General features: G+C 32.1%; 2 protein-coding genes and 1 long non-coding RNA gene across 6 annotated transcripts in view; 1 reads left to right on the top strand and 2 right to left on the bottom strand.

Annotated features, from left to right (window-relative positions):
* The window catches only part of LOC127702382 (probable ATP-dependent RNA helicase DHX35), a 197653-nt gene that overhangs the window by 17337 nt on the left and 167233 nt on the right, over window positions 1–13083 (bottom strand). The window lies entirely within an intron of this gene.
* The window catches only part of LOC127702384 (uncharacterized), a 110606-nt gene continuing 99326 nt past the window's right edge, over window positions 1804–13083 (bottom strand). The window contains exon 3 of the long non-coding RNA XR_007982399.1: window positions 1804–2549. This is a non-coding gene — a long non-coding RNA (uncharacterized LOC127702384). The remainder of the gene's footprint in view (window positions 2550–13083) is intronic.
* The window catches only part of LOC127702383 (probable G-protein coupled receptor B0563.6), a 66571-nt gene continuing 63817 nt past the window's right edge, over window positions 10330–13083 (top strand). The window contains exon 1 of one of the 2 annotated variants that reach the window (XM_052206538.1): window positions 10330–10440. The gene's annotated coding sequence lies outside the window, so the exon portion shown is untranslated. The remainder of the gene's footprint in view (window positions 10441–13083) is intronic. The other variant, XM_052206537.1, reaches the window with a different exon arrangement.

A 13083-nucleotide genomic window follows, 5' to 3' on the forward strand; every position in this document is an offset into this window, starting at 1 on the left:
TTGATTATGAATATTTTTTTGATATTTAGTTTTACCTTTATTGGGCAATCAGTCATGATTGATTATTTGTAAATCTTAAGTGATTTTTTTTTTATCTTGTATTACTATCTACTTTAATATTTTTTTGACTAAAATGCAAACAATAGGTTAAAAACAGCATTCTAGGGAAATATCTTCTCCAAAGGGCCAATTGACAAACATTGGACTTATATTTGTAGAACATTTTTGTCGTTTTTTCAATTGCAAGTAAGTTCATCCAGTACTCTGGGCGAGATAACTTTAAACTGCATTCTGGGAAAGTTAAGTTCATCCTTGTCTCTGGGCAAGTTAATTTCATCCTGCACTCTAGGCAAGTTTTAAGTTCAGCCTGCATCTGGCAATTTAAGTTCATCCTGCACTCTGGCAATTTAAGTTCATCCTGCACTCTTGCAATTTAAGTTCATCCTGCACTCTTGCAATTTAAGTTCATCCTGCACTCTTGGCAAGTTAAGTTCATCCTGCACTCTAGGCAAGTTTTAAGTTCATCCTGCATCTGGCCATTTTAAGTTCATCCTGCACTCTTGCAATTTAAGTTTATCCTGCACTCTTGCAATTTAAGTTCATCGTGCACGCTTGCAATTTAAGTTCATCCTGCACTCTTGGCAAGTTAAGTTCATCCTGCACTCTAGGCAAGTTTTAAGTTCATCCTGCATCTGGCAATTTAAGTTCATCCTGCACTCTGGCAATTTAAGTTCATCTTGCACTTTTGGCAAGGTAAACAGAGAGGAAGATAAACAGGACAATAGCTAGGTATTTCAAATACTTCTTTTATACAATATATGACAATATAGTGTTTATTACACCCAATTTCTACCAGACACTGTTCATTTATCAACTTCCTTAATTATAAAAAAAAATGTTATACTATATATGTTTTACAACATGTCATATAAAAAATATAGCATATGTATTAAATTGTTAATGAATTTTTTACTTTGAAATATTAATATCTTCGAGTTCACTCAAGGCTCCTTAAATTAAATGATAACTAAAACATTTCTATTGGCAAAATACAGCAAATATTGACTTAGCTATACTCTGTAAATTAATGTGGTCTGTAGACGGCCACAGAAATTGCCAATAAAAATATCAAAATATACCCCAAGATCTTCTTTTATTCAGATCAATGTTTATTACCAATATGTCAAGAACAAAACAAACTAGATGTGTTAAAGTACAACACTAGTCTGGAGCAAAAGACAGTCACAGCAATACTAATGTTATATTGGGTGTAAAGTTCCTAACATACTTCTTTATTTTCAATGAGAAATGAATATGCTAACACTGGTTCAATTTATTCTTAGAACAAAAGTCCCCCTGTATTTCTGAATCAGAAAAAACATAACCTATGGAATTATATAAGTAAGCACGACAAAAAAAAAGACCACGCAAGTTCAATTATTATTAAATTTTCTATGTTAAAAGTTAAGCAAATATAGGTCAGCCGTTATAAAACAAAAACACAAAATGTAACTGGCCTTGCAGTCATAAATAAAATGCCCCGCTGGGCGCAGCTTGATACGACCGCAGAGGTCGAACCCTGAACTGTTAGGGCAAGTATGGACACAACATTCAAGCTTGATACAGCACTGAATTTGGATTGTGATTAAATATTTGACACAGCATAGGTTTCTGACACAGAATGAATGTGGTCTAAGAACTTAAAATTTTTTTAATTTGCCTATTCAAACCATATCATTATTATTTGCTTTTATATATAAATCAGAAATAACCAATTTAGAATGAAAATTTTAAAGAATAAAAAGGAAAAAAAAATCCCCCCTCAAATTTTTTGAACCCCCTTATGATTCATCACCCCCAAACTCAATCCCAACCTTCCCTCTGTGTTACAATGTATGGTGCCTTGCAGTACAATTTCAGAGAGATCCATACACTTGAACACAAGTTATTGTCTGGAAACTAGAAAAATGCTTGTTTTTTTGCCCCTTTTTGGCCCCAAATTCCTAAACATATAGGGCAATTACCCCCAAACTCAAACCCAGCTTTCCCTTTGTGATATGGAACCTTGTTGTACAATTTCATAAAGATCCATACACTTACACACAAGCTATTGTCCTGAAACTAGAAAAATGCTTGTTTTTTTGCCCCTTTTTGGCCCCTAATTCCTAAATTTTTGAGGCAATTACCCCAAAAATCAATCCCAGCATTCCCTTTGTGGTATGATACCATGCAGTACAATTTCAGAGAGATCCATACACTTGAACACAAGTTATTGTCTGGAAACTAGAAAAATGCTTATTGTTGGCCCCCTTTTGGCCCCTTATTCCTAAACGTTTTGGGCAATTACCCCCAAACTCAATTCCAGCTTTCCCTTTGTGATATGGAACCTTGTAGTACAATTTCAGAAAGATCCATACACTAACACACAAGTTATTGTCCTGAAACTAGAAGAATGCTTGTTTTTTGCCCCTTTTTGGCCCCTTATTCCTAAAATTTTGAGGCAATTACCCCCAAAATCAATCCCAGCCTTTCCTTAAGTGGTATGGTACCTTGCTGTACAATTTCAGAGAGATCCATACACTTGAACACAAGTTATTGTCTGGAAACAAGAAAAATGCTTATTTTTGGCCCCCTTTTGGCCCCTTATTCCTAAATGTTTTAGGCAATTACCCCCAAACTCAATTCCAGCTTTCCCTTTGTGATATGGAACCTTGTAGTACAATTTCAGAAAGATCCATACACTTACACACAAGTTATTGTCATGAAACTAGAAAAATGCTTGTTTTTTGCCCATTTTTTGGCCCCTAATTCCTAAAATTTTGAGTCAATTACCCCCAAAATCAATCCCAGCATTCCTTTTGTGTTATGGAACCTTGTGGTACAATGTCAGAGAGATTGTATAAAAGTTCAAGCACAATTATTGTACTGAGACTCACAAAAATCATCCAATCAAAATACAGGATTTGGTGTTTCCAGCACACATTTTATACTCTGAGTACTGAGTCAAGATTTGACCGAGAGCCCTGATGATTGTAAAATTATATACCAAAATCTGTTTAATATCTTCAGAAAGGACAGAAAAAAGTTTGGAAAATTATAGTATTTTGGAATGATGGAATGATAAAAGAGAAGAAAACAGAAGGATGCATGGACATGAGTCAAATTATATACCCACAAGTAAAGGGTGACAATTCTCAATTATATTGTTGCATAACCAAAGAAATGTGCAATGCTCATATCATTAAAAGAATAGATTACTACATGTACAATATAATTCTACGTCTCAGAATCTAGAGAATTAAGGGTAATTACATTGTTCGTAGTGCAAAATGAAAATGATATTACTTCATGGGTAGGATATCTATTGTTTTGGTGTATTACTTCATGGGTAGGATATCTATTGTTTTGGTATATTACTTCATGGGTAGGATATCTATTGCTTTGGTATATTACTTCATGGGTAGGATATCTATTGTTTTGGTATATTACTTCATGGGTAGGATATCTATTGCTTTGGTATATTACTTAATGGGTAGGATAGTGTTTTGGTGTACACTGAAAATATTACCCAGAACAATTCAATTCTGAAATAATGAATTGGTTCAAGACTTTTTGCTTTTATTTTGATTTCCACGTGTTGGATATATTGCATCAAATATTTTCGTAGATTTAAGCATTCTGAGGTAGGTCATTAACAATATTACAAGCATGATGACAAGAACAAATCAAACAATAAATAGATTGGTATTTAAGCTAGAGGACCAATGGAATAGTCGAGATTTTTTTTACTAATGAGAAACAATAGTCATTGCGTAATGCTGTGGTCACACCTTACCGGATAGCTCGAATGAACGCCGAACGGATGGAAAAAAAGTTTTCTGTTGACAAAAATTTTAACTGTTGGGAGTCCGTTGGTATACTGATCAAATAAACTGATGCGTAACGAATGCCTAATGGACACACACAGGATATGCAATATACAAGGAACGGAAACATAAGGGAAAGAACGGATGTCGAACGTACATCCAACAGACGAGTACCGTATAAAACAGACACCTAACGGAAGCGTACCGCATAAAACGGATGAACAAGATAAGCGGAAAATTAAAGGCAGCAATAATAATACATGTAAATAACATACACGAGACCTATTAAATAATTAAAAAGTTTCCGTGTAACTGGTTTTAGTTTATTCTTCAAAATGCTGCCAAAGGGTAGCTAGGGGTCCAAGAAATCTGACATACCAATAATTGGCATTTCTGACGCAAAATTTTCAATTGGCATTTATCTGTTTTACATTTGTTACGTATCCGTTTTATCCTTTATCCTTCTGTTCATGTCCGTTTCACATCCGTTCATCATCCATTTTATACGTTATACGCCCGGTAAAAGTCCGTTGGTGAATTGGTCAACTGGACCTCCAACAGATGTATAACGGACAAGTAACGGATACAAAAGGGAAACGGAACGGACGAGTACAGTAAAAAAAGGACACCTACTGGACGTTCAACAGACACTTCATCCAAGTTTTGAACATTCTCAAAATTGTCCACCAGACAGAATGGACGACGACAGATAAAACGGACACTGAACGGACATGAAATGGATATGGACATACGTCTAACGGACATGAATGGATTGAAAAAAAGTTATCCGTTCAGCCTCCGTTCGCGCTACCCGGTAAGGTGTGACCAGGGCTTAAGGATCGTGTACAAGGAGGAGTGCTAATTACAAATAAAATATTTACCCAAATTTAGTTAAATGTGTGTTAAATGAAAAAGTCACAGAATGTTGTAAACATATATTTCCATTTTTTGTCATTTTTCCTCCCATTTATTTCATTTTGTTAGAGATAGTGGTAGACATATACTTCCATTTTCTGTCATTTAACCCCCCTCCCCCCTCTATATATTTTCAAGTTTATTTATAAAAAAACTCTAGTTGGTGTCTGCCATTTTTCATCACATACAACAAATCAATTGTAGTGGGATATAACTGGTGTCAAGAACAATAAACTAGTCTCTAAAAAGCCTGTGTTGCTCACCTGGATCTATGTGCATTACCAAACATTGAAGACAAGGATATAATTCATGAATAAGATCTATTTTCGTTGATCTTGCTTTGCTGATAATTTTTTTCTTGTTTCAGTTTCTCTCTGATCTACTAAATTTTTTGCCGCAAATAAAATTTAAAAATGGGTTAAAATATTCATTCCATGGCAGCTAAACCTCTATAAGTGGTGGACAGACAATTTCTGCTTTGCTGTACTTGTCTTGCTGATCCAAATTTTTAGCAATAGTAGATCTCAACATTCTAAACAGTTCTTGTATTCCTTGTATATATGTCCTTGATCAATCAAAGTTAAAATTCATGTGACACATATATATATATAGAAAATGTTTTGATGAACATGGTCATTGTCAATAAAAGCATCAAATATCAAAGAGTCATATGAAGTATAAATGATAAGTGCATCAAATTCCTTTTAGTTTAAAGATTTTTCTTTGTAGTTACTGACAGTATATTTTTTCATGCTGAGTGTGTGAGAACTATCTTTTTTTTTAATAGAAACTCATTGTTTTTATATGGTCGAAAATTTCCACTGGTCACTTATTATGAACTATGTTTTATTCTGTCAGTCATCATGAGTGCTAAGCAAGACACTTTCAAACTAGATATGGATGATGCCCCCTCTGCTTTGCCATATGCATGAGTATACATGTAGTTCCACATACTTTAGATTTGACAAACAGTGATGATGAAGTACAACTTGAAATTATTGCGCTGTCTGTAAGACACAAATGATGCCCCTACCTGACCATAAGAAAATATAAATTTAACACTATGAATGATGATCTATCTTTTATTTTTATTCTGAATGTCTGAACTTGCAGGACTGAATGTCCAGCTAAAAGGTTTCAACTTTCCAGTATTAGTAGTCACCAAGTTCAACTTTCTATTTCCAGTAGTCACCAAGTTCAACTTCCCAGTATTGATTTAATATTTGATAATACTAAAACATCTTATTAATAGCATTTGGGACATTAAACTGTAGTAGCACAACCCATGTTTTCAATTACATAGCAAGTGAGAAGGAAATGAAGTCCAACTACTGGTTTTTTTGTGAATAACTAACATCCCCCCTTTCTGACTTTTAGTACCAAAAAAATGACTAAATCCAAATACCTGGCATTTTGATAATATTTGAAAATAAACAGCTGCGCCATGAGCGCATGATACGCCCGTCGTCTTGTGTGTGAATTTTTATGCAATAAGCATAAATAGTTTCTGACATACGGCGTGACATGCGAAAACCCCCCTTTTTTTTTTACAAAAAACTCAATTTCTCTAAAATAAAACTTTGAATCAAAACCAAAAAGTATACAGATCTTTAGATTAATATAACTAAGAAGTGTGTAAAATTTTAAGCAATAATCATAAATCGTTTTTGAGATATGGCACGACATGTGAAAACCCCCCTTTTAAAAAAAAAAAATCAATATCTCAAAAATAAAATTTTGAATCAAAACCAAAAAGTATACAGATCTTTAGATCAATATAACTAAGAAGTGTGTAAAATTTTAAGCAATAATCATAAATCGTTTTTGAGATACGGCACGACATGTGAAAAACCCCTCCCCCTTTTTTTACAAAATACTCAATAACTCTAAAATAAAATTTTGAATCATCACCAAAAAGTATACAGATCTTAAGGTTAATATAACTAAGAAGTGTGTAAAGTTTTAAGCAATAATCATAAACTGTTTTTGAGATACGGCGCGACATGTGAAAAAACCCCTCCCCCTTTTATAACAAAATACTCAATATCTCTAAAATAAAATTTTGAATCATCACCAAAAGTATACAGATCTTAAGATTAATATAACTAAGAAGTGTGTAAAGTTTTAAGCAATAATCATAAATTGTTTTTGAGATACGGCGCGACATGTGAAAAAAAACACACACCTGTTTTAGTTACTAAGTCCCGTAACTCAAAAAGTTTTAATCTTATTTCCCCAAAAAGTATACAGATCGTTTGACCATCATAAGAAACAACCATGTTAAGTTTCATGAAATTTGGATAAGTCATTCTCAAGTTACGGTGTGACATTTTAAGCCGGACAGACAGACGGACAGACAGACGGATAGACGGACGGATGCCGGACATTTGTATAACATAATACGTCCCGTCAAAAATTTGACGGGCGTATAAAAATCGTAAGGGTTCCGTGGAACATAGTTTCTCGACTACTTTTGCTGCTAGTCACAGCTCAACAAAAATGGGGAAAAAATTATTAAAAATTTTCCTATAGATACTATCTTTTGATTTTAAGAAGCTTCTGTCCAAGTTTGGTAAAAAATCCAGAATGGTTTATGAATCTAATACATGTTTCAAAAACTTTAACTACAGACTGTATGTAATGTTAACTGGAAGAAAAACTAAGTCCATTTATAAGTTATATACGGAAAAACAGGAAATAAATTTTCACAAAATTTCCTTCTAGATACTAGCTTTTGATCATAAACAAGATTCTGTCCAAGTTTGGTACAAATCCAGGATAGTTTAAGAAAGTTATTAAAATTTTAAAAACTTTAACCACAGAGTGACTGTAATGTTAACTGGCAGAAAAACTAAGTCCCTTTATAAGTAAAATACAGAAAAACAGGATTTTTTTTTTACAAAATTTACTTCTTGATACTATCTTATGATCATAAACAAGCTTCTGTCCAAGTTTGGTAGAAATCCAGTATAGTTTAAGAAAGTTATTAAAATTATCAAAAACTTTAACCACAGAGTGAATATTTGTAGACGCAGCCGCCGCCGCCGGAATGTAAGGATCGCTATGTCTCGCTTTTGCAACAAAAGTCGCAGGCTCAACAAAAAATCAAAATCATGTGGACATGCACACCTCTATTATGTGTAAAAAAAACCTACAAAATATTAAAGCTGTAGCTCAAAAACTGTAGGAGGAGATAGCCGGGCAAACTATGATTTCTTTATGCAGCTAGTACCAAAAAATGACTAAGTCCAAATACCCGGTATTTTGAGAATATTTGAAAAAAAAAAATCAAAATCCTGCGGACATGCACACCTCTTTTATGTGTAAAAACAACCTACAAAATATTAAAGCTGTAGCTCAAAAACTGTAGGAGGAGATAGCCGGACAAACTAGGATACAGACAGACAGACGGATAGGGGTAAATTAATATGGTGCCCATCGACATTTTGTCATGTGGGTATAAAAATGACATAGTGACTTGATGTATTTTCAATAATTAACAGCTTCTAACTGAATCTTAAAAAGATTTTTTTTATTTTGACTTCATTCTACACGAGACAGCTATCCACCCAAGTTCAATTGAAGGTAATGTAAGCAATTATAGGCAACAGTTATATAAGGCCTTCAACAATGAGAAAAAGGCCCTGACATGAAAAATATGAAACAATTCAATTGAGAAAACTAACAGCCTATAGATTATAACAAAACAATTTATGAAAAACAAATATGACAGACATGAACTAACGACAACAACTGAACTACAGGTTCTTGACTTGGGACAGGTATATATGGAATATGGTGGTTTTAAACATGTTTGAAATCTTTAAAAAAATAACTTGACCACAATGTTTATATAATATAACATTGAAAATTAAATAGTATGATATTACTCAATAAATCCAGGTGTTTAATTTATTAGTTTAATAAGTGCTAATACCTTGATACCAGGTGTTTAGCAGATTTAAATCTCCCACAATAATTAACCCAGTATAAGAGGGTTAAGGCTTTCCAAGGATGGACATTGGATTTATTAACTTGTTGTTAACAATATCACAAAACACGTTACAGAAGTTTTTCACAACAAAAATGTTTTTTTTGTATTCAGAAATTTTAGTTTAGAATAGGAAAATAGGTGGAGGGTTTTAAATTAGTAGCAACATTTTGCCTATCATCATAAACAAATGTTTAATGTCATACATTTTACATTTCCAACAAATGAGGCCATACTTCAGAATCCTTTTTCTAATCTTCTAGAACCCAAGTAATAGGAGCTCTAAGAGGAAACAAAAGAAACTCTATTGAAAAATAAATTGTTGCATATAATGATAGAATAATTGATAGTTTATTGGCTAATAAGCCACTCTATTCAAATGTCCTTGCAATTGTTATGGCAAGAAAGAAAAATCAAAATAAAATGCAATTTGGAATGATGAATTGATTGGTTAATGCAAGCATAAATGTTTATTATATGACTATATAATACCAGTAATCAAATGCCAAGTATATACATTGTAGAACTCTATTTCACTATTTAATCACTAAAACACTGTATGGTACTACCTTGGAGTGGAGTGGTGGAAGGGTTTTGAAGGCATACTACTTGCTATTGGCTTTCTTTTACTTTCATAAAGTTCTGAGCCTTCACTTTTTTAAGAACTCATCCCAAATACAGCTATACTAAATGAACCCAACCCTTAAACAAACCCTTACTCATACCAAACACAAGCACTAGCCCTAACCCTAAAACCTAACTATAACCTAAAACAAAGCAAAATGAAAGCAAGCAAGAGATTTGTAAATGTAAACAAGCTTTCTTGATATCTTCAATGGCTTATAATTGTGTTATATGTAAACTAGACAATGACTCTGTAAGGCACAGATGACTGTCCCAAAAGAAATATGTGATCAACAAAAATGTTAATCATATAGTTTAAAAGTAGCCCACGCTGAGTGTCTTTAACTATTATGATAATAATAAATTATTGATATATCTGAATAATTATCTGTAGCTTGTGGTGATCTTAAATAATTGAATGGTTGCCGAAAGTATAATTTTTGTGCTTTCTAATTGAATTTTTTATATTGAATCTTTATAGCCAAAAGTGTATCGAAGTCATTCAAGCATGAAATGTAGGTGATGGTGATTCAACTGTGTTGTACCAAAAGAGAGAAGCACAATCATAATGGTAAATCTTCAGCTATTCACCACCACAGGTTTGTAAAAAATATATAATACAATCAAAATGGAATGATCTCATTATGAATCTATTATGTCCAAATATACCGGTAAGTGGCAAATTTAACAGGGATTTTTTTATCCTTTTTACAGAAACAAAATGGACAAGAATTTTAAAAAATCCACCCTAACTTCAGAAAACAATCATGCAGTCAATAATGACATGTACTTTAAGTATTTCAACATCACAAGTCAGTTCCATTCCATCTTAAACATCACTTATTTTATAATATTCCCAAAAACTGTTAGGTGAATTACACCCTACAATAACAGTTTGTATAATAAATCTGAGTCATTAAATCTATTATGTAATTGTGGCATTTAAAAATTTACTGGACAAATTAATCAAATACTATTTAAATACAAAACATACCTATCTTGGAATTTGAACACACCAAAATGGTAGGTTTTTACTATTATCAGGTACGATTTGTATTTTGGTTATCTCTTATAAATACTTACAACCAAGGATTTCTATTAATCATTTTAGTTCTCATCAAATAATATTTTTTATAAAATGCTTACTTCCTATATCTGATGTGAAATTTTAATTAAGAAATAATTTGTAAATATCATATGAAATATTTTCCATTTTTCTGTATTTTTGTAATCAGATTATCAGATTAGAAAATAGCATAAGGAGACACTATCCATAGGTCTGTGGACAATGTGCAGCATATATAAGGTTGTAAAAAATGCTACTATGACCCAAATACATCAGAGGAGGGACAACATTCTGCACACGACACAATTATTTGTCTTATAGATTATTTGTCTTATAATTTTGATCGGAGGCAGTGATAATGTGTCATTTATTAAAAGCACTTGGTGATGTGAACATCACCTGGACAGTTGAAATTTGTTGGATGAGATTATAAACATTAGCAGTAATATACAATAGTACAATCTATCTATACATGTTTACATTGTTAACGAATTTGGTAATTGTCTTTATTTGCCGAGAACATACATATTTATCCCCATAATAAACTGATAATTCCTGGGGGATTATTTCGTACTACATATGTAATTCAGCTTTGACATAATTAAATACCCATTTGGTGAATTTTTACCTGATTTTCATTTTTTCCGGTAATGTCATTACTATTATTTTACAAAAGTAAAATCACTGGACTCTTTCTTCATTAGTCAACACATAAAATTGAGATACACGAGAACAAATGCAAGCCATCCAATACACAAATAATGCATAATGCAAAAATAACAAGTCTTGTGACAAAATTTTTATTTTATTTTGAATATAGCTAAAATACGCAAGCAATGGACAAACTTGTGCCTTAGATTAATGTATTTACTCACGAATTGGACATTTTATATGAAAACAGTTATTTTTTAGCGACTTAATTTTATTATACAGCAACCAATGAAGACTGACTCACTTTAGAGAGACCTTTCAAATTTTTTCCTATATTATATAAGGTCTTTCAGATTGCATAATTTTCATTAAGTTAACTAAAATTCACAAAACAAAGGATTTGTTTTCATAAGGTTAACATATTTATTCACGGATTTTACCAGTTTTGGGAAATTTCATTTGAAACGATCCTTATACTGTAAGAAGAAAATTGTTGGTTTTCGCAACGAATTATGCTGCAATAGATGGAGACTTAAGGAGACCTCTTGAATTTAAGACTACATGAGCAGTATTTTTGAACTAATATAATTTCAGTGTTTTTCACATGCGAACTTTTAAAATATGATAAAAACTATGTGCCTTGCAAATTTTACAAGCATCGAATAAAACTTGTCATTACCGGAACAGATTCTTTTAATGATATAATTTACCCAAAAGAAGTTCAAAATCCAGTAAATATTTTATTTAAAAGTGATTATTGATCATGGATAAATCTTTCTATATGAAAACTTGCTATGTTTTCCACAAAAACAAAGAATATAAAAATAAGGAGATGTGGTATGATTGCCAATGAGACAAATATCTACCAAAGTCCAAATGAAGTTGATGTAAGCAGTAAGTATATTTGATGTAAAAAGTTGAACAAAACCAATCTTTTCCCATATCTAAAATTTCCAAATGGAAGCTGAAATAGTATCACGTGACCTGAAGTTTTGCACAGAGCACCTTGGCTGTCGTCCCTCCTCTGCAACTACATGGTGATTTTTTATAGCTGTGCAGACTTGATAGCAATCTGACACAATGATATGTTGGATTGAGAAAAATGTAAAACTATGTTCTCTTTTTGTACCACACCCCTATTACCATAGTATTAACGCCCATTAATCCATTTATTAATACACCATATAACACCAGAAATAATTGGTCTACCAATTACATTGTCATGATATAGCCTTTTTTTGCTGTCAGACCACCAATCAATCAATCAACCAATCAAAAACACAAAATATCACAGGAGATCCTTTTATAGCATAAAATGAAAACAAAATAATCAAAGTTTATGCTGGCAGTTAAATGTGGTTTCAAATAAAAATAAATCCATCACGTAAAAATTAAAACAAACTGAACTTTACAGAAATTGAATAAAGTTTCCGCTACCCAGACAATTAACAAACAAAGTTTAAGATTTTTCACTTAAGTAACCTTCATGTAAACAATAACAATAAATCGTATTTCAAGTAATCAAATTTGGAAAAAGTTATTCAGTATCAAAGAGGAATCAATTTCGGAAAAAACCCATTAGAAAAAAGTAAATGTCGTACTCAAGTTATGTAATATTTCAAAATGTAATTTAATCCATTTTATAAATTATTCATTTAATTTTTTGTGGAACAAAGCATATTCATATGATAATCCTATCTCCCTGAACTAAGAAAACAGGAAGATCTAGTTAATAGCAGGAGGTGGTTGTAAATATTTCTATAGATGACAAGCTTCACTGACAAAAGTGTCAATTTTGAAGTCTACAACAGCAGGAATTCAATTAATAGTGAAATAAGTTTCAGTAAAAGAAGAAATATTAATTTTAATAACTATATCATATTGCTTTTAACTTTGAATTAGTCGAAAAATAGAAATTTACCGATCATTTACAGGTAAATATGTTTGGCCAAAACAAATGTTGTGTTACA

This window comes from Mytilus californianus, unplaced genomic scaffold, assembly GCF_021869535.1.
Source record: "Mytilus californianus isolate M0D057914Y unplaced genomic scaffold, xbMytCali1.0.p SCAF_5, whole genome shotgun sequence".
Lineage (NCBI taxonomy): Eukaryota > Metazoa > Mollusca > Bivalvia > Mytilida > Mytilidae > Mytilus > Mytilus californianus.